At 34.4% G+C, this 20,382-nt stretch overlaps 1 long non-coding RNA gene across 1 annotated transcript; it reads right to left on the bottom strand.

Moving 5' to 3' along the window:
- Positions 1-10,524: 10,524 nt before the first annotated feature.
- Positions 10,525-10,978, bottom strand: LOC140821475 (uncharacterized). The gene is made up of 3 exons (XR_012115750.1): positions 10,863-10,978; positions 10,692-10,765; positions 10,525-10,599 (listed from the first exon to the last, which is right to left on the bottom strand). It is a non-coding gene; the product is annotated as an uncharacterized lncRNA (long non-coding RNA).
- Positions 10,979-20,382: the final 9,404 nt, after the last annotated feature.

The raw sequence follows: 20,382 nt of genomic DNA, 5'->3' as shown, positions 1-20,382 counted from the left end.
TTATTTAGGACACATGCTTTAAATAGTTGGATTTAAGGACTGAATTGCAATAATTTAGAATTTTAAGGATCTAATTGTAATAATCAATAAATTGAGGACCTACGCGTAAAATAAAATCCTAAGAGAATATTTTCGAATTTACCGAATTTTGGATTAAATTCTGAGTTTCGAGAATTTTAAGGTTTAATGATGCTAAGTTGAAAATTTTATGGAGACAAAAATGCAAATTTCGAAGAGTTGTAGAGGCAGAATTATAATTTTTGAGAACTGTAAGGACCAAATTGCAAGTTTCAAAAATTTTGAGGATTAAATTATAAATTTTGAGGGACACTTGGGTTAAATTAGTAATTTTTCGAAGTTATGAAAATTGATTTTTGGGTTTAATAAGTTTAAAACTATTTAACTGTATGTTACGGTCAACCTATAAAATAGAATTAGGAATGCCGAAAACTTTTGGGTAATTGTGAAATTTTAGGAATTTAGGAAAAATTGGATAATTTTTGAGAAATTAAGAATTGATTATGCATTTTAAGAAATTTGGGAACCTATTTGACAGTAAGTGAGAATTGAATGTTTAAATGATAGGAATTTTCGGTGATTTACGCTTGAAGGAAATTTAGAACTTTTAGATATCTGAGTTATAATGTTATAATGAATGGTAATCAAGGACGTTGTAGGATGAATCAATCTTGGGCTTGAAAATTTAAGCGTTAGTGAAATAATGTTGTGGAAATTGAGAATTTAAGGTGATACGATTTTAGGTAAAGTAATCGGTTAGTTAAGTTATAAGAATAAATATTGACATAACAAATTTTTTTAGAACTTAAGTTTGATGTGTCATAAGCTTTAGCCATTATCTTAACAATTAAGATTACACCTTAGTTGGAATTTAAATTTTTCTAGAAAGTTGGGTATGATTTGATGGTTAGGTTATTTGATGGACACATGTAAGAATTGAGATAGAAACCTTGGTTCGAGGAATATGTTTTTTTAAAGTCATTGAGAAACTTGGGAATAAGTGAACATGTGTTTTGGAATTATGTTATCCAAAACTATTTGGGTTGCGTAAGTTTGAAATTCAAATTTAGGGGATATGTGTTCATACGGGAATTTTGAGTGAAATAAAAGGGAATTAATTGTGTTCAACATAAATTATCGATGAATGAATATTAAGATTTCTACCGAGTAAGAAATCTAAAACCTTGATGTGGGGATTCTAGAACTCTGTGGGTTATAAGTGAAGTTGATTTATTAAAATTATTCTAAGGCTACCATGGGACGACTTAATAAGTTTTATACGCTAGTACTAATTAAGCATTAAGGATACGTAAGAATGCGACATTTGTTCCAATGAGGAAAATCCAAGGGTCTTAGGCCTCAACTTTCTTGCAATTGAGAAGATAATAGTTTAAGCATGTAATTGGTGCTAGAATGATTTTATTATTTAGGTAGAAGATCAGTATCGTATGTTTTGGATTTTATGGATTAACACTACTCGAATTTAAGATTTGCAGCAGCGTTATGTTGGGATGTACTTCTAAATAAATAAGTTATGTAAGTTTGGTGTGGTAAGATAAAGATTCGATTCAAGGATCTTATGCTAATATTATTATGAGGTTTAGATAAGGTTTAACTTTTAAGTATTTTACCTAGTATAGAAGTCGATTAAAAAATTTTGATACTAAGATCTCCTAAGTCGAACTGCATGAATGTCAATACTTGGATTTGGAGCTTTAACATATCTTGGGTTCAATAAATTTAAGAAAGGATGCTGTTAAGATTTCAATATTAGAATATAATAGGTCAATGAACATCTTGAGTATAATATAAGAAAGTAAGACGCAATAAAATTCGGACTGTTATTTCTAATAATGGGAAGTTTAAGAAAAGTTGAAATTCGAGGTTATAGAAAATAGAACTAAGTTACCATAAGTTGTTTTAAGTTGCGATCCGCAAACGAGAATTTAAGTAGGCAAAATTAATTAGGATTGAGGAGAAGGACAACTCAACACTTATTCTGTCAGAGTAGCGCAGCGGAAGCGTGTACTATTGGGATTCTATAATTAAGAGTCTAAACTTTTTGTTTGTCGAGGGTAAGCGAATTTCGGGGACGAAATTCAATTTAAGGGGGGAAGATTGTAACGTTCCAAAAATTTGAAAGTTCACGGGAACCACATGCATACAACTTATCAAATTTCTTTGGTATTTTATTAAATTGTTTTAAAGCAGTAAATGCATGTTTATTTCATTAATTATGTGTTTAATTATTTTTATGCATTTTATACATAATTCATGCATGATATGATTTAATTCATGAAATTCATGCATTAGGATTTCTAGATACATTTCACGTTCGAACGAGGATCATAGACCGGAGAATTTTCAAGAAAATTATTTGAGTGCAAGATTTATTTTTATAAAGTAAGTTAAGGTGTTTTAAGGGTATTTCTCAAAAAATGAGATTTTATTTAGGTATTTTTACTCGCAGGATTTTATTTTTAACAGTACGCAAATTTTATCAAATCGGAGGACTTTTTAAAGGTTCGGCCAATATTTTTAAAATCTTTTCAACACAAAATATTTTTCGGGAGTGCGTTTGGATTTAATGGGCCTAATTTTAAGCTTGTTGGGCTTAAAACCCTTTAAACTTTTAATTAAATAATCTAGGGCCCATTAACCATTTGATTATTATGTAATTAAGCTCCTAAACAACTAATTAACCTAACCTAATTCTCAACCGGCCGACACACACCCATCAGCTCCCTGTCCTCTCGGTTTCCTCATATCAGCTCAAGAAAAAGGAAACCATCAGTCTGCATCATCCAAACAATTAACCCTTAATTAATTCCTTAAACTCCCACTAACCTAATAACATTTCAGCAACCGCCCTCTCCTCCACTCACAAGCTTCCTTGTGATTTTGCTGCTGCAAAGTTCGGTGATGCCATATTTCCTTCCAAGCAAAGAGCTCATCTCCTCGGCCTTTAGCTTCTCGATAGTTTGTCCAAAATTAATTACCAGGCACGCTTTTATCTTTATTCTCGCGTCATAAACGTCAATATTATACTGAATTTCATGTATTTGATCAAGCATGTATCGATATATTGTGTGTATGCGATTTATTCAAAGTTTGAAAAAAAAGGGGTTGATTCTTGACATGGGTTTCACGTTTTTAATAGTTTGAAGGGGGCTGCCGGGTTAGGGATATTATGGGCATGATTTTCAGAGTGTTTAAGGGTCCTTTAGATGCAAGATTCAGGTCTGGAACATCAGCAGCAAGAGGGCGGAATGATTTTTGTTTTCAAGAGGGCTAGAGTTCGGTTTTGGTCCTTGAGGGTGCAGGTTAGGTACGGCTCATGGGGCTGCGTCCAGAGGGTGTCAAAGGAGTGAGTCATGGTCCTAGGAGGGGCTGGGCACATCTGGTGTAGTGCTGGGGGTGGCCGACCAAATAACGGTGCAAGAAATCCCAAGCGCAAGGTTTAGAGGGCAAGATCAAGGGGTCTGCATGGTTTGGTGCATGGGCTGGTTAGACAGGGCTAGAATGGTTCAGGAGGGTTTGGTCAAGGCCCTAGCTTGGTTGTTTCGAGTCTGTTTGGGGCTGGTGTAGGCTAGGATCGAATTTAAGGCTTGGGTGCATAACTTAGAGTTTTGGAATAAGGATGTGCAGAAATTTCAGAAGGTTACAGCAGGTAATTCGATGGTTTAAAGGATCATCTAGGGTCTGGTTTGTGTAGGATATGGTTTAGTTATATGTTGGTAAGTTATGGTTTAAGTTTGGGAAAATTCGGTTAAGTTTCGAGTCGATTCGGGTTAAAATCGGGACCCTGGTCCGATTTTTAAAACGAATCGGTTAAGTTGGATATTGGACTCGAGTTTACATCTAGAAATGCTTTTAAATATGTTTTGGGATATTTTAAGGAGTTTGGTAAACTTCGGGTCAATTTTAGAGGTCCAAGGATGAAACGGTAATTTTTGGCTTCCCAGAGGCAAAATGGTCATTTTGCACCCGAGGTGAGATTTTGGTCCTGGCAGCGCCCTGAGCACAAATTCATTATATTTTAAATGTTCATGCATCATGTTTACGATTTTTACGCAATTATGATAAATAAGGGGCATGCTTGGTTTAAAAGAAAGTTACGCGTATGTATATTTTAATAAATGATGATATTTTTGAAGGATGTGAATTAGTTGTGACTGACGATGTATATGTATACGATGATATGATTGGAGATATCGTGAGGGAAAAGGCCCCAGAGGGAGCCCGTTTACGGGAAAAGGCCCCAGAGGTAGCCCGACGATCGTATTTCCATTGACATGAGATTTGATAAGCTGAGGCCCGGGCTCAGTGGGTGGGTAATGCTGTCGCTGATGTCCCCCGCTGTCGGGTACCACGGTTTTTATAGATGGATCCATCGATAGAGCTGATACGAAAGTCACAACAAATAAACTGAATTCAATTAAAAGAAAATGTTTAAGTTTATGATGACACGATGAGCTGTCTTGACACGTATATGATGATATGAGATGACATGATTTGACACGACATGATTTTATACGACACGTTTACGTTATGCTTTTAAGTTCATGAAAGATATGTTGAGTATGATATTTTTCACTGCTGTGTGCTATGTATATGTACTTGTTATTAACGGTACAGGTGTGTTGAGTCTTTAGACTCACTAGGCGTGTGTGATGCAGGTGTGCTTGTTATTGAGAGGACTGGAGGTGCTGAAAACTGAGTAGACAGGCCTGGTGTGGTGACACGACCCGAGGACCACATGGTTTCCGCATTTTGTTTTTATGAGATTTGAGAGGATATGAACATTTTTATATGCTGGTTTTGATACACTGATGATTTTCACAATTTTTACTCGTTTATGTTTACGCACTATTTATATTGTCAAATACTTAAGACATTTTTAAATTTTATTTCTAAAATGCGAGCTTTTATTTAAAAAAAAAACATTTCCGCGCTTTTAAAATTAGTAGATGTTTCACGACTTGTTAACAATTCACCTTTTTCATTTTTTATCACTGTAATACCAGATTTTTTTGGAACTACTTGTGTTGGGCTTACCCACTTACTATCAAAAATATGGTAGATAATCCCAACATCTAGTAGTTTGAAAACTTCAGTTTTCACAACATCTTTCATGTGTAGATTTAATCTTCTTTGTGGTTGTTGAGATGTTTTTGTATTTTCTCCTAAGTGAATTTTGTGAGTGAAAATTAGTGGATTAATGCCCATGAGATCTTTTAGTGTCCAACCAATTGCATTTTTTTGTATTTTAAGCATATCAACTAATTTACCTTCTTGATCACTTTCTAGTTTGGAAGAAATTACCACCGGATATGTTTCATCTTCTCCAAGAAATGCATACTTCAATTCTTCTGGCAAGGGTTTTAACTCCAATATGGGTGGTTCGTCTTTGTTATCATATTTTGCATCTAATTCTTTCTCTGATCCTGGTAACGAGTGATACCTGATAAAATTATCAAGATCAATTTCAATATTTTCTTTAACAGTTTCAATTGAACAAATATCTAATTGATCACGAGTACTATCTTTTTGAATTTTTTCTTCCACAAGAGTTTCAATAAGATTTTCATCTTCACTTTCATCTCCTTTGTCATATGGTTGCTTACAAAGATTAAAAACATTGAGCTCCAAGGTCATGTTACAAAATGACAACTTCATTATTCCATTCCTGCAATTTATAAGAGCATTAGAAGTTGCTAAAAATGGACGAACCAGAATTACAGGAATTGCATTACAAGCTTCGACAGGTTGTGTATCTAAAACTATGAAATCGACAAGGTATACAAAGTTATCAACTTGTTCCAATACGTCTTCTACCATACGTCTTGGCATTTTAACAGATCTATCGGCAAGTAAAAGTGTTACCGAAGTAGATTTTAACTCGCCTAGATTGAGTTCTTGATAAACTGAATATGGAAGTAAATTCACACTAGCTCCAAGATCAAGCAAGGCTTTTTTAATCTTTCGTTCTCCAATAATACATGAAATAGTAGGACAACCAGAGTTTTTTTATTTCAAAGTATTATTATTTTGAATGATTGCACTTACTTGTTCGGCTAAAAATGCTTTCTTTTTCACATTCAATTTTCTTTTCACAGTGCACAAGTCTTTCAAAAATTTGGCATATGATGGTACCTGTTTTATTGCATCTAATAAAGGAATATTAACTTTTAATTGTTTAAAAATATCATATATATCAGAATTCAAATTTGTTTTCTTTTTGTATTTTTCAATGCATGAGGGAATGGTGGTGATACTGTCTGTTGAACCTCCTCTTCGCAAGTTATGGGTTCCACTTCCTTACATTTTGGAGTTGATTTATCATCATCTTCACAAGGTTCAAGAATGGATTTTTCCACAACCTTACCACTTCGAAGGGTAATAACAGATTTTACCTGATCCATCGGTTGAGTTCCAGAAGTTCCAGTTTGTGCATGATGATCCTTGGGATTAGGCAGAGGTTGTGAAGGAAATTAACCTTTTTCATGAACAATAAGTGCAGATGCAAATTTAGCAAGAGTATCTTTCAAATATGTCATGGTTTGAGCAGTTTGAGTATTGATAGACTCTTGCTTTGCAATGAAAGAATTCAATGTATCTTCCAAATTTCTTTTAGGTGGAGGAACATAAGGTGCATACTTTTGAAAATTTTGTTGATTTTGAAAATGTGGTTGTGAAAATTGTGCAGCATTATCATTCTTCCAACTAAAATTTGGATGATTTCGCCAACCTGGATTGTAATTTTGAGAAAATGGTTCAAAATTTGGCCTTTTGAAATTGTTCAAAACATTGACTTGTTCATGGAGACATTGTTTAAAACAAGGCAAAGTGGGACAATCTTTTGTAGAATGATCACTTGTATCACAGATGTGACACGCAATTTCTTGAACAGCTTTTAATTGACCATTTTTTTTCAATTCAAGTGCCTCAACTTTTCTTGCCAAAGAGGTAAATCTAGCTTGAAGATCATGTTCATCTTTGAGAGTGTACATAACTCCACCAGATGTAGGAGATTGAATCTTGTTTGATGGTTCGATTGTACCTATAGGGTCCCAATTTTGAGCATTTTCAGCTAATGAATCAAGATACTCAATTGCCTCATCTGGATCTTTATCTTCAAATGTTCCATTACACATAAATTCAACCATTTGCCTATCTTTAGGTGTTAAACCTTCATAAAATTGAGAAACAACTCTCCAAATTTTAAAACCATGATGTGGACAAAGATTAAGCAATTCTTTGTATCTATCCCAACACTGATAAAAAGTTTCTCCTTGTTTTTGAGTGAAAGTGATGATTTGTCTTTTGAAAGAATTTGTTCTATGAGATGGAAAAAAAATTTTAAAATTTGTTGTTGCAATTCATCCCAAGTTCGAATGGATCCCGATCTAAGATTTTGTAGCCAAGTTTTAGCTTTATCTTTTAAAGAAAAAGGAAAAAGCTTAAGTCGAATGATGTTCATACTAGAGTTTAGATCATTATATGTGTTTCACACTTCTTCAAACTCTCGTAAATGCATGTATGGATTTTCAGAATCTAAGCCATGAAAATTGGGTAAAAGTTGGATAATACCAGGCTTAAAATTGAAATGAGATGCATCAGGAGGAAAAACTAGACATGAAGGTGCACTAGTACGTGTATGATTCATGTGATATCTAAGTGTTCTTCGTCTATCATGATCATGTTGAGATTGAATTTCATCTTCATTTTCTTGGATGGGTTCTTCCGCCATGTTTTGTAAAAATAAAGGGTTATTTTGAATGGGTTGACCACTAAGTGTACGTGACCAAATGCTCATGCAAATGTAAAAGAATAAAAACACACAAAAGCAACAAAAATTCAAATAAAGAAAAATAAACTATAAAAAAAATTAAATAGACTTGAAATTAAATTATACTTCCCCGGCAACGACGCCAAAAACTTGTTGCGACTTTGATTGTTGCACTCTCAAGAGCAGGTTGTCCACAAGTAGTATAATTCGATGAGTTCGAATATCGTATCCACGAGGAAGCTAAGGTAATTAAAAAGTCCACTACAATGTCTTTTTATTTATTTTTTCTTTTAGTTGTTTGAATTTTTAATTGGTAATTTTTAATTGTTCAAATTTTAATTTAAGTAGTTGAGATTAAAGGATCCACTCTTGATATTTTAATAAAGTTAACATTAACGAACATTATTGAAATCCACTTAATAAAATGGTTCCAATATATTAAATAATCATATTTATATTATGTTATATATTATTATCTTATAAGTATATATTATATACCAAAACTTATAAATGTTGTTAAGTATTTATTGTGCTATATATATATATATATATATATATATATATATATATTTGTAAACACTAAATCAAGGTTCCCACTTTAAATGGTGGATAAAACCAAACTAACATTTAAATGGTATCAAGAAATTAATATTATGATATATTTATATATAGTAAATCAAGGTTCCCACTTTAAATGGTTGGTAAAACCAAACAAACATTTAAATGGTTCCAAGTAATTTAATATTATAATATATTCATATATAATAAATCAAGGCATCCACTTTAAATGGTTGGTAATACCAAACTAACATTTAAATGGTTCCAAGAATTTAGTGTAACATATAGCAACAATAAATCAAAACTCCCACTTATAAGTAAGATATAAAAATGCTTAAAGAAATAAATATAACATAAACAATAAATAATGATTAAATAATATAAAACATAGATTCTTACCCTTTTAGTAACCTTATTATCATGCCAAGAGTTTCACCTTTTCATCTCAACTTTAGGAAGTTAGCTATTCATTATTCAAAGTGTAAAATTTTGAATATGAAATTAACATGCTAATTATATTTAAATGAAGAAATAAAGGAAAAAAAATAGAGAGAAATATTATGAACTCAAAGGTTTGTTCATAGAATGAGGGATATCTCAATACATTACAATGCACCCCTATTTATAGCCAAATTTAGGGAGACAACCACAAATAAAATATTATTTTTTTACACATAAGTCTTCAATTGTGTTCCAAGATATTATATTATATTACACATCACTTTTGAAAATCTTCTTCTCCGAATTTGCTTCTTCACATAGAAAGAAACATGTGGATAATTGAGTTGTCTAGTTGTTGTATTTTTTTCAGACCATTTGACCAAGTTAATTGAGAGATATGGTCAAAATATTAGAGCATGGTAAAACTGTCACTCCTTTGGTAAGTTTATTTGTTGCTTAATTTGATCCCAATTGTGAGAGGATTTTTATCTCATGCTTCCACCAATATTGTAGATATTAACATCAACTTTCTACAGGTCCAAGAATAATCTTAATCCCATTTGCAACGCCATGTTTATTTTTGTTTTATCGAACCTGTAAAAAATAGTAAAAACTTGTAATTACACAACAACTTATAGTTTATACAATTTATTATAAAACATATAATATTTAAACATTTAATAAAACAAAAACTATATATTTATAATATAAAACATTTAATTAATATACAATTTTTATGTTTATCACTAGGATCTCGAACGTTCCTATGAATCTAGGACTGAGCTTGCCCTTCTTCCCGAATCTCATCATATCTTTCACCTGTGCGACTTTCACGAATACGTGATCTCCTATTGCAAACTCGAGATCCCTGCGCCGGTGATCTACATAACACTTCTTTCGGCTCTGCGCGGTATTCATCATGTCCCAAAATCTGACCACTTACTTTGAAGTCTGACTTACAATATCTTGTCCCAACTCTGTCGTCTCTCCTACCTCGTCCCAATAAACTGGCGACCTACACTTCCTCCCATACAATACCTCATATGGAGCCATGCCAATGGATGCCTGATAACTATTGTTGTACATAAACTCCACGAGAGGTTGCTTCGGCTCCCAGCTGCCCTGGAAGTCGATCATGCAAGCTCTAAGTAGCTCCTCCAATATCTGTATCACCCTCTCTGATTGTCCGTTGGTCTGAGGATGGAAGGCAGTACTGAATAGCAGCTCAATACCCAATGCTTGATACATACTCATCCAGAATGCAGGCGTGAACTAGGGATGGCAATGGGTAGGGTATGGGTCGGATTTCATACACCCATCCCCATACCCATTTATTAAATTCATCCCCATACCCATACCCATACCCATCGGGTATTGAATTTCATCCTCATCCCCATACCCATCGGATTATCGGATACCCATACCCTACCCAAATACCCAATTATCATATACAATTGAATTTTTTCAAATTTAAATTGTTTCAAAAGTTATGAATATTTAAAAAATTATTTAGATGAACAATAAGAAAAATTATTAATGAACAAAATAAAATTTATAGAAAAAATAAAAAAATATTAAAAATAGTTTATATTAGTTAAACAAAAGTACGCAATTCAATAAAAATATAGTAGAATTTACATCATATCCAAAAATTCATAATTCAGTTGATTAATCATCTATGAGCTACCCCTAATTTAGTCATATGTAAGCATTATCAACCCAAAATCAAATTAAATCGGTTTATCTCCGAACTAATCGTACATGTCTTCATCACTTGACATTGTAGTGTCCTGCAAAATGATGAAGAACAACATAAATAATTGACCCAACAGTTTATTTTCAATATCAAATTTAACAAAATTACATTGTATTAAAAACTTACAACATCAACATCAATAGTGTCCTCATCATATTCAACTGAAGAGTAATATGCTTCCGTTTCTTGTGAACTTGTAGCTACAAAATTCAAAGAAAATAATCATTATTGTATATTGTAAATTTATAAATTTTTTTGTTCAAAAACAATAAAAACTAAAAACGCAATTCATATTACCTTGTTTCTCATTCAATAACCAACTTTGAGTGCACATCAACGCTTCTATGGTTTTTGGATGAAGCCTGCTTCTATGGGAACTCACCAATCTGCCACCAGTACTGAATGCTGATTCTAAAGCCACCGTTGATATTGGAATGGCAAGCAGATCTCGTGCCATCCTCATCAAAGTGGGATATTTGATTCCATTGGTCTTCCACCACTCCAATATGTCAAAATCAACATTTCTAGGCCACACTTTGTCTTCCAAGTAATGATCTAGCTCAGTCTTCATATCAGTGTAAACATCACACTCAAGTGCTACTTCTTTATCGAAACTATCCAAAAAATCATCAGTACTTGTATTCAATCTAGTCTCCGTTGATCTTTGTTCAACACTGACATAACCATTATTATTTGTATAATCGTCAAGCAAATCATCACACATCTTTTTAATCTTTCTAACAGGTTCTTTAAAACCAACATCTCCATGTGTTCTTTTGAAACAATACTCAACTAACTTTGTCTTATATCTTGGATCTAAAATAGTAGATATTCCCATCACCCCATGAATATCACACCAATACTTCTCAAATTTGGAAAGCATCCTTTCAGTCATAGAAGAAATTACCTTGTTAGGAGATGTGGTCCACTTGAGCAATGAAGCTTTAATTTCACAAACCTTGGGAAAAAAGATATTAGTCGTGGGATATTTTCTTCCAGAAAATACTTCAGTCACAGAATAAAACACTTGCAACATTTTAGAAACCTCTTCTGCTAACAACCACTCTTCATCTGTTGGGAAACATTTATATGATGGATCACGAAATCTCAGACGAGCAAACACATCTTTAAAAGATATAGCAGTCATGAGCATCACATATGTTGAATTCCAACGAGTTTTACAATCCAACACCAATTTTTTAGCATTCATATTGCGTACTACAATCCGTGCCACATCATCAAACTTTTGCTCTCTTTTAGGAGATGCTCTCCAATATGCGACACTTTCACGAATTTTCTCAACACTAGGCGCAATGATATCCAAACCATCTTGGACAACTAAATTCAAAATATGAGCAGCACAACGCATATGAAGTAAAGACCCTTGCAGCATAAGTGTAGAACGATCAAGCTTATGCATCACATAGTTCATAAGAGAATCATTAGTGGAACAATTATCAACAGTAATGGTGGATATTTTCCTATCAATATTCCAATCCATCATAGACTTAACTATCACATTAGCAAGGACTTTTGAGGTATGTGGAGAACGAACATAAGCAAACCTACATAATTCCATTAAAATAATGTATACATGTAAGTATCTATTTGACTGAAATCATAAAAAGTGTGAAAAATGTTACATATTTGAGTGACAAATAGAATATATACCTCAAAATACGACCTTGCAAAGTCCAATTATCATCTATGAAATGGGCAGTCAAAGCCAAAAATCCTTTCCTCTGATTAGATGCAGTCCACATGTCGGTGGTTAAAGCAATTCGGCCTTTATTAGATTCCAATACACTCAATACTTTTGTCTTTTCATAATCATACATTTTCAGTATATCATTCTTGATGGTATTGCGACTTGGAACCTTGAACAAAGGCTGAAGACTTGCTAAAAGTTTATGAAATCCATGATGCTCCACTATTGCCAATGGATACTCATGTAAAATTATCATTTCAGCAAGAATTGACCTTGATGTTTCTTGATCAAATTGAAAGCCTTTAATAGCAAATTCCCCTTTGTTTTTCTCTTTAATCAGCAGTTTCTGCCTTATATCACTAACAGTTCTTCTTGGACAAATTTTGAAATGTTCACGTAAATGTGTTGTCCCATGTTTGCTTTGGCCAGAAAGAGATTTTTTGCAGTAGTTGCAAATTGCCTTATCCATTCCATTAATTTTCTTCCTTTCAAAATGATTCCACACATCAGAAGTCAACTTTCTCTTCCTTGTTTCACTAGGAGAGGCACCATCAACAGATGTTGTATTTTGTGGAACAAGTGGAACCTCGTGATTTATTTCAGATAGTGGTACTTCATTTTCTGTAATATGATCTGTTGAGTCCATTTAATATACCTGAAAGTGGTGAAGTAATATATGTTAAAAAAAGACAAAATAAAATAAAATAGAGAAAATAACAATTCTTTTGCAAACTTAAGAAGAATGAAAATAAAATAGAGAAAATAACAATGTGAACTTTTCCCTACCCATTCTGCTTGTGAAGAAAATTTAAAGGAAAGGCAGATTATGTTTTTTGTTTTTAAAAAATAAGACATGATCAACACATCAAGAGATCAAGTGGTTATTCTAAACAACCACAATTAGTGTATACTCGCAGAATGCACCAGGCCCAACTCACTCATACATCAAGACACAATCTACATATTGGGTTTCTTACAAGTTTTTTTTTTAAAAAAAAAACTAAAAAGAGAGTAAATAAATAAATAAAGATTCGCGGCTCCCGTTAGGAATATATATAACACAGTCAAGCCAACAAACTCTATCCAGGCTATTTCCATGAAGCTGCCTGATGGACATTTTCCACAGATGAAAAAGGCCATAATCTTAAATAATTAAGTTACAAGTATTTGATAAATAGCTAGTTTCATAAGTTGTCCTCGAAAGGCACACGAAAATCATATAGCCGGCCTACTGGTAAACTTAAATATAATAAGACAGATGGGGATTATTTTAAATGCTCAAGATTAACAATGGCAAGCATATAAAAAACACAAACTTCAATATATACAAGACGAAAAAGCACAGACCACATATATCTCAATATATTATATTCAGTTATATGTATATTCCCAAGTCCATGTCCATTGAAAACCAATATTCTCTTTCTATTTTGATATCAGGCACTCCAATAGCATATACAAGTACTTGTGCTTACTTTATGTGAAATCTCAACCCAATCAAGAGCACCAATAAAGCCAAAAAAAAAAAAACAGGAAGAAAACTAACACAATAGAGGCTTACCAATGCCAAGGAAGAGGAACTCCACACAGCAGAGTGAAGACCGAAAAACTGCACGATGGAGGATGAAGACAACACACCAAGCAAACCTTTTTGGGTGGAATTTCTCGGTGCAAGGGTCGGAGGCCGAAAACCAAGGCTCAAGAACGAAGAAAGAAGAGGAAAACGAAGAGAAGAGTCGAAGAAGGAAGCCAGCCGTCACTGTAACCTGCAGCTGTGTGTTATGTTTGAGATAGGAGCCCATCGTATTGTCCCTGATATGTGCTGCGGTGGAAAGAGCATGCCCATGACACTGTTGGGACTTAACCTTCAATTGGGCCAAAACTGGCCAATTTAAATTTTTTGAGGCTTTCATAGTTTCATATGAATAGATATATATTTATATATATATTAATTTAAACGGGTATTCGGGTCGGGTGTGGGTAGGATTATATCAAACCCGCTTCCATACCCGAACCCGAAAATCCCCATACCCGATTACCCATTTATTTAATCGGGTCTAAAAATGCCTCCATACCCTCTTCTACTCGGGTCGGGTATCGGATCCTCCATCGGGTTCGGAGGAAATTGCCATCCCTAGCGTGAACCTCAGATCTCCGTCTGACACGATGGACACTGGAATCCCATGCACTCTGACTATCTGTCTGATAAACAACTCTGCGTAATGAGTGGTGAAAGTCTTCCGGATCGGTATAAAGTGTGTTGACTTGGTGAGCCTATCGAATATCAGCCAAATGACATTATATCCCCCAGTAGTCATCGGTAGTCCCGTCACAAAGTCCATGGTACTGTTCTCCCATTTCCACTCGGGAATAGGGAGTGGTCTCAATTCCCTGAAGGTCTCTGATGCTCGGCCTTAACCTGCTGACACGTCAAACACTCGGAGACGAAAAGCTAAATATCACGCTTTCTAAGGTCCAAAAATTAAGGCTACATAACCCAACTGCATGCAAATCTAAGAAATATGAAAAATAAGTAATTAATTGATTTAGTAGCTTAATTAATTATGTGACATGCATCATTATATGTTAAATAGTATTTTATTATCATTATACATAAAACTGTATTTTTAAGGATTATTCAAGTGGCAATCGATGAACTGAGACCAAGGGATGAGAAACGTAAAATGTTTTTATAAAATAATTAATTTTAATTATTTAAATTATGAGTAATGCTTTTTCATATTTTTGAAAATAAGGAGTTTTGAGGTGATTTTATACGTCGGGACGTAGGTTTTATCGGTGTTGGTTTTTCAACTAAAATGCAAATGTTTTGGCAATCCGGCTATTAAATTCACAAACTTATTTAACCAAAATAATTTTTATCATTTAATTAAATATTATTGGGCCTAATTTTAGGGCTTAATAGGCCTAAGCCCTATTAGAGAATAATTAGCTATATAATATTATTGAACCCTACACTTTGAAAACTCAAAACTCACGCCCCAATTTCTGAAAAACACACCCCATATACATGACATCACACACAATTATTTTGGCAGGAATTCGAAGGTTCAAGGTAGAATCAAGCCAAGGTATTGCTCCGTTCTTCGTCGTCAACGTATATTCATGCGTTTAAAACGCAAAGGCACGCCATACATCTCCTTTTCTCATCTATCACATCGTATTATCGTTTTAAATATCGTGTGCAAGAAAAACATGAAATTCTCTTGATTATTTTCGGAATATTGCAATACATGTATTAAATCCATGAATTTTTATCCAAAAAAATTGTTCTATACATGCTAAGGGGCTACCATGATGTTAAGGTATGTTCAAGCAAAGTTTTTATATGAATTAAAGTCCTAACAATACACCAAATCCACAACAATCACCAAGGAAATAAGCTGGAACCATCCGCGGCCGTGCATAAGAGAAGGGCTCGGTTTGAGTTATGTTGGAAGCAACGGCTGAGACCAGTGGAGTCTAGAGTCACGTGAGAGGGTCAGGGAAGGAGTCCTAGCTATTCTATGACTCAACCACCAGGGCTGGGAAGGAGTCCAAGCAAGCTAGGACTCCAACCCGTGAGGGCAGCGCTTGTGCGCTTCTTGACATCAGCCGCGCATGGGTTGAGGGGCTTGGTCTAGGGTCTTGGGCTGGGCTAAGGCAACTCCTTGGGATCCTAGGTAAGTACTTGAGAGACTGGTTCAGGATCTAGGTTGGTTGGCTAGGGCCTAAGCTCGAGACAAGGAGTCCTCGGCATTTAGGAGTCTTGGCCAGATTGCGTATGGGTAGGGGGCTTCGATTTTCAACTTTTGGGCTGGGATCTTAGGTTCTTAGGGTCCAGTAGGGTCCTTAGAAGGGTTAGGAAGGGGTGGCTCAGGCGTGGCTCGATGAATTTCAAGATGGTTCATGGGTGATCAAGTAGGTTTGAACTAGGGTTTGTCCTTGCTAATAAATTCGAAATACAAATCACGGGGGTCGAGTCGTGGTTCACGAGGGCTAAAATAATATAAAAAGTCTAATTTTTTAATTTAGGTATTTTATATTAAAGTTGAGATTTTTCGTGATTAAAACGCATTCTAAACGACTAATTACGAATTAATAAAAAGGACTAGTATTTAAGCTAAATAAAATTATGAGAATCTTAATTTAGGCTTAAATAATTATTTGGGACATGTTAGAGTCAATGAATTCAAGGAAAAGTCAAAATCGAAGAAGTTTACGTTTAGAGGTAAAACGGTCTTTTTACACCTAAAAATTAGTAGACGTCATGGCAGTGCTCTGAATGCTGTTTTTATGCTATTATGATTATTTCAAAAGTTTATGAAATGTTACATGATTAAATATTGATTTTTAAATGTCCATGGACTTTTATGATTTAAGGTTGACATTTAAAATATATGTTGCATGCTTGGTTTCAAAAGAAAAGTGATATTTGAGCATGATTTTATCAAGTGATGAGAAAGTGAAGTAATTGTGACTAATGATGATATGATTGAGGATATGCTAAGGCTCAGTTGAAGATATTATGTCGCTGATGTCCCTGCTGCCCAATACTGTGGTTTCATGTAGATGGATCAATCGACTTTTGAGGATTGAGGAAAGTCACAATTAACGATCTGAATTCAATAAAGGAAAATGTTTATGATCATGATAAAAGGTTTTATGTCATGTTATGTTGAGGAAAAAGGAAAAAAAGCAAAAAAAGTTAAGGTTTATGTTTGCAAATCATGAAAATGATATTTTTTTACGCAAATGTATTTTTCACTGTTGCATATGATTTTATACATATACTTGTTATCAAGATTATGGTGTGTTGAGTCTTTAGACTCACTAGGTGTGATGGATGTAGGTGAGAATGAGAGAGGTCTTGATACTTGATTTGGCTGGACTGAAGGTGCAAACAACCTGAGGACCAGCGCTTCAACCTTTTTCCGCACTTATGTTACGTTAAAAGAAGTTTAAGACTATTTGTTTAAACTTTCGAGAGTATTCTTTTCACGTTTATTGATTTTTATGTTTAGTAAAACATTTGATTATTTCCTTTGGATTTTCAAATATTAGTTGGTTGACGTTTTACATTCAAAATAGTGCAAAATATTTTATAAAAAATATTTTTAAGTAGTTTTGAGGGTCGGCCGTTTCATGTTAGTTTTAAAAAAAAATAGTAATTTTTAAGTAAAAAAAAGGCAGACGTTTCACGCTTCATACCCGACCACCAAAAAAGAGATTGAAGATCTTTATACATCTCCGTACTCCCTGGACGGATGGAGTACGGGGTGGTGTGGGCCTTGCTCAAGATATTTGCTCTCAAGGAATCACTGCTAGGAAACCCACAGTCGGTCATGATATTTAACTATGTCGTCCTCAACTGTATATAGCCTCCGACCCTAAGACTCATCCCTCTGTCTCCACTTCTGTAACTGCTCTTCAGAAGTCTATCTTGCTCGAATTCTGTCTCTCAGTGTCCACCGCGCTGTCAAGGTAGAAAGACTAGGGTCATCGCCCCTGGCATAGACTGCAAGCTCAAACCTTTGAATCTCTTGCCGCAACAATCTCTGTACTGATAGTTGAGTGATCACTGAATTTTTCCTGCTCAGGGCATGCACAACCACATTAGCCTTACCCGGATGGTAGCTAATGTCACACTTATAATCCTTCACTAGCTCTAGCCACCTCCTTTGCCTTTTATTCAAATCTTTCTGCATGAAGAATTAATTCACGCTCTTGTGATCAGTGAAAATCCTCCACTTCTCCCCATACAGATAACGCCTCCAAATCTTTAGGGCGAAAACCACTGCTGCTAGCTCGAGGTCATGAGTCGGATAGTTCTTCTCATGGACCTTCAGCTGTCTAGACGCGTAGGCTATAACTCTGTCATGCCGCACCAGAACCGCGCCAAAACCGAGCTTTGAAGCATCTGTATAAAGCACAAATTCTCCTGCCCTGATGGCATAGCTAGAAATGGTGTTGAAGTCAATTCCTGCTTCAGCCTGTGGAAACTCTCCTGCACTCCAGTCCCCAAATAAATTTGGCATTCTTCTTCGTCAAGGTGGTCATAGGCACCGCAATGAAGAGAAGCCCTAAATGAACTTCCGGTAGTATCCATCCAATCCCAAGGAACTGCGGATCTCTGTCACACTCTTACCCAGTCTCCTTTACTCGTTCGAGCGCGAAATGCAATTTAGAACCTTAATGCATAAAACTTTAACAAAAAATAAAACAAACACCTAGTCATGCAATAATCATGCATTAAATGCATAAATTTCAATAAACACATATATATTAAATGAAACCCTAGATTGCATGCAGTCAGGTTACGCATTTCGAATTTCCTAGACCTTAAAATTTAAGTTGATCAACTTTCAGATAAAGAGATGAATATATTAAGGCAAAGAGAAAGAGAAAAAAAGGGATTTAATTTTGAATGTAATGCCGAAGTAATATTGATGTATCTAGGAAGAATGTGTGCCAAAACAAGGAAAAATCAGGAGATATTTTTTGATTGATGCTAATGATACACCTTACTCAATCTTCAGGAGGTACAAAAATGTATAAATATCGGAAACACAACTTTTGGTCGCCATGAATGAAAAAAAATGTAGCTCAATTTTTTGTAGAATTCCTAATGTGCCAACAAGTGAAAACGAAAAATCAAGGCCGAAACGAATATCGAAACTGTTGCCCATTCCTGAATGAAATTGGGAATATATAATGATGGATTTTATTTTTTGTCTGCTCAAAACTTTGAAAGGGTATAATTATATTTGGGTGATTGTGGACCGCTTAACTAAATCAGCGCATTCTCTCCTAGTAAATTACACATACAATATGAACCAATATGCAAAAGAATATATCAAGGAAATTGTCAAACTACATAGAATTCATGTATCCATTCTATATGATCGTGATCCTAAGCTCACATAAACTTTTTGGAAGAGTTTACATCATGCTATAGGGACAAGATTATCATTTAGTACAACTTTTCACCCCCAAAAAGATGGGAAATTAGAGTGACTCGATCAGACATTGGAGGATATGTTAATGGCACGTGTAGAATTTTCGTGCATTTTGAATAGTAAATTTCCTTTAATGTAATTTACTTATGAAAACAATTATAAGTTCACCATTGGGATGACACAGTATAAAGCATTGTGTGTTCAGAAATATAGATCTCTTGTACGATGGGATGAAGTTTGGGAAAGAAAGGAATTGGGTCCAAAATTGGTACAACAGACTTAGTAAGAAAGATACAAGAGATGATGCAAATTTTGAATTTCATGTTGGTGATCATGGTTTTATCAAAATAGCACATTTTAAAGGGATTTGAGGTTTGGCAAGAAATGGAAATTAATTCCTCGGTATATTGGCTCCTTCGGAGTATTAGAAATGATTGGAGAACGATCTTATCAGATTACATTGCCGCCAAATCTCTCAAGTTTTCACAATGTTTCCATATGTCCATGCTCCAAAAATATTGAACAATCCATCATAAATTCTTAATAATGAATCACTTAAGCTTGCACCTAATCTATCTTACGAGGAATGACCAGTCCGAGTACTTGACATAAAATCGAAAATGTTGAGAAACAAAGAAATTCATTTAGTAAAAGTGATGTGGCATAGCCATGAAATAAAATAGACGACTTGGGAACAAGAGGAAGAAATCAGGTAGAAGTATCCTGAGCTATGAGTTACATCAAATATTGAGGGAGAAATTCATTGAAGGATGACATAATTGTAATGCCCGTTTATCTCTAAAAATGATCTCATTGATAATTATGTTGTTAACCATTACGGGTTTAAAATGTTCATTTCGAGAGGTTTAGATTCAGTATGACATGATATATGGTAAATTTAGTATGATGCATGTTATGAAATGAAATATGATTTTAAAAACTATGTAAATGCATTAATAATTATTCGATGAGAATGATGCATTAGTATTGACGTTGAAATGTGTAAACTTATTGTGATATTTAATGATATGGAAGCTATGGGTATTGAAGAATTGATTGATGGATATTGGTGATTGTATTAGAATTCGAGAGAAGGGCCCCCAACAGCCAAAATTGACCACCTCAGTGCCCCTTAGTCAAGAAAATAAAG

This window comes from Primulina eburnea, unplaced genomic scaffold (assembly GCF_022965805.1).
Source record: "Primulina eburnea isolate SZY01 unplaced genomic scaffold, ASM2296580v1 ctg579_ERROPOS170300, whole genome shotgun sequence".
Taxonomy (NCBI): Eukaryota; Viridiplantae; Streptophyta; class Magnoliopsida; order Lamiales; family Gesneriaceae; genus Primulina; species Primulina eburnea.
Note: the sequence above shows the minus strand (reverse complement) of the source record. Positions and strands in the feature narration are given on the sequence as shown.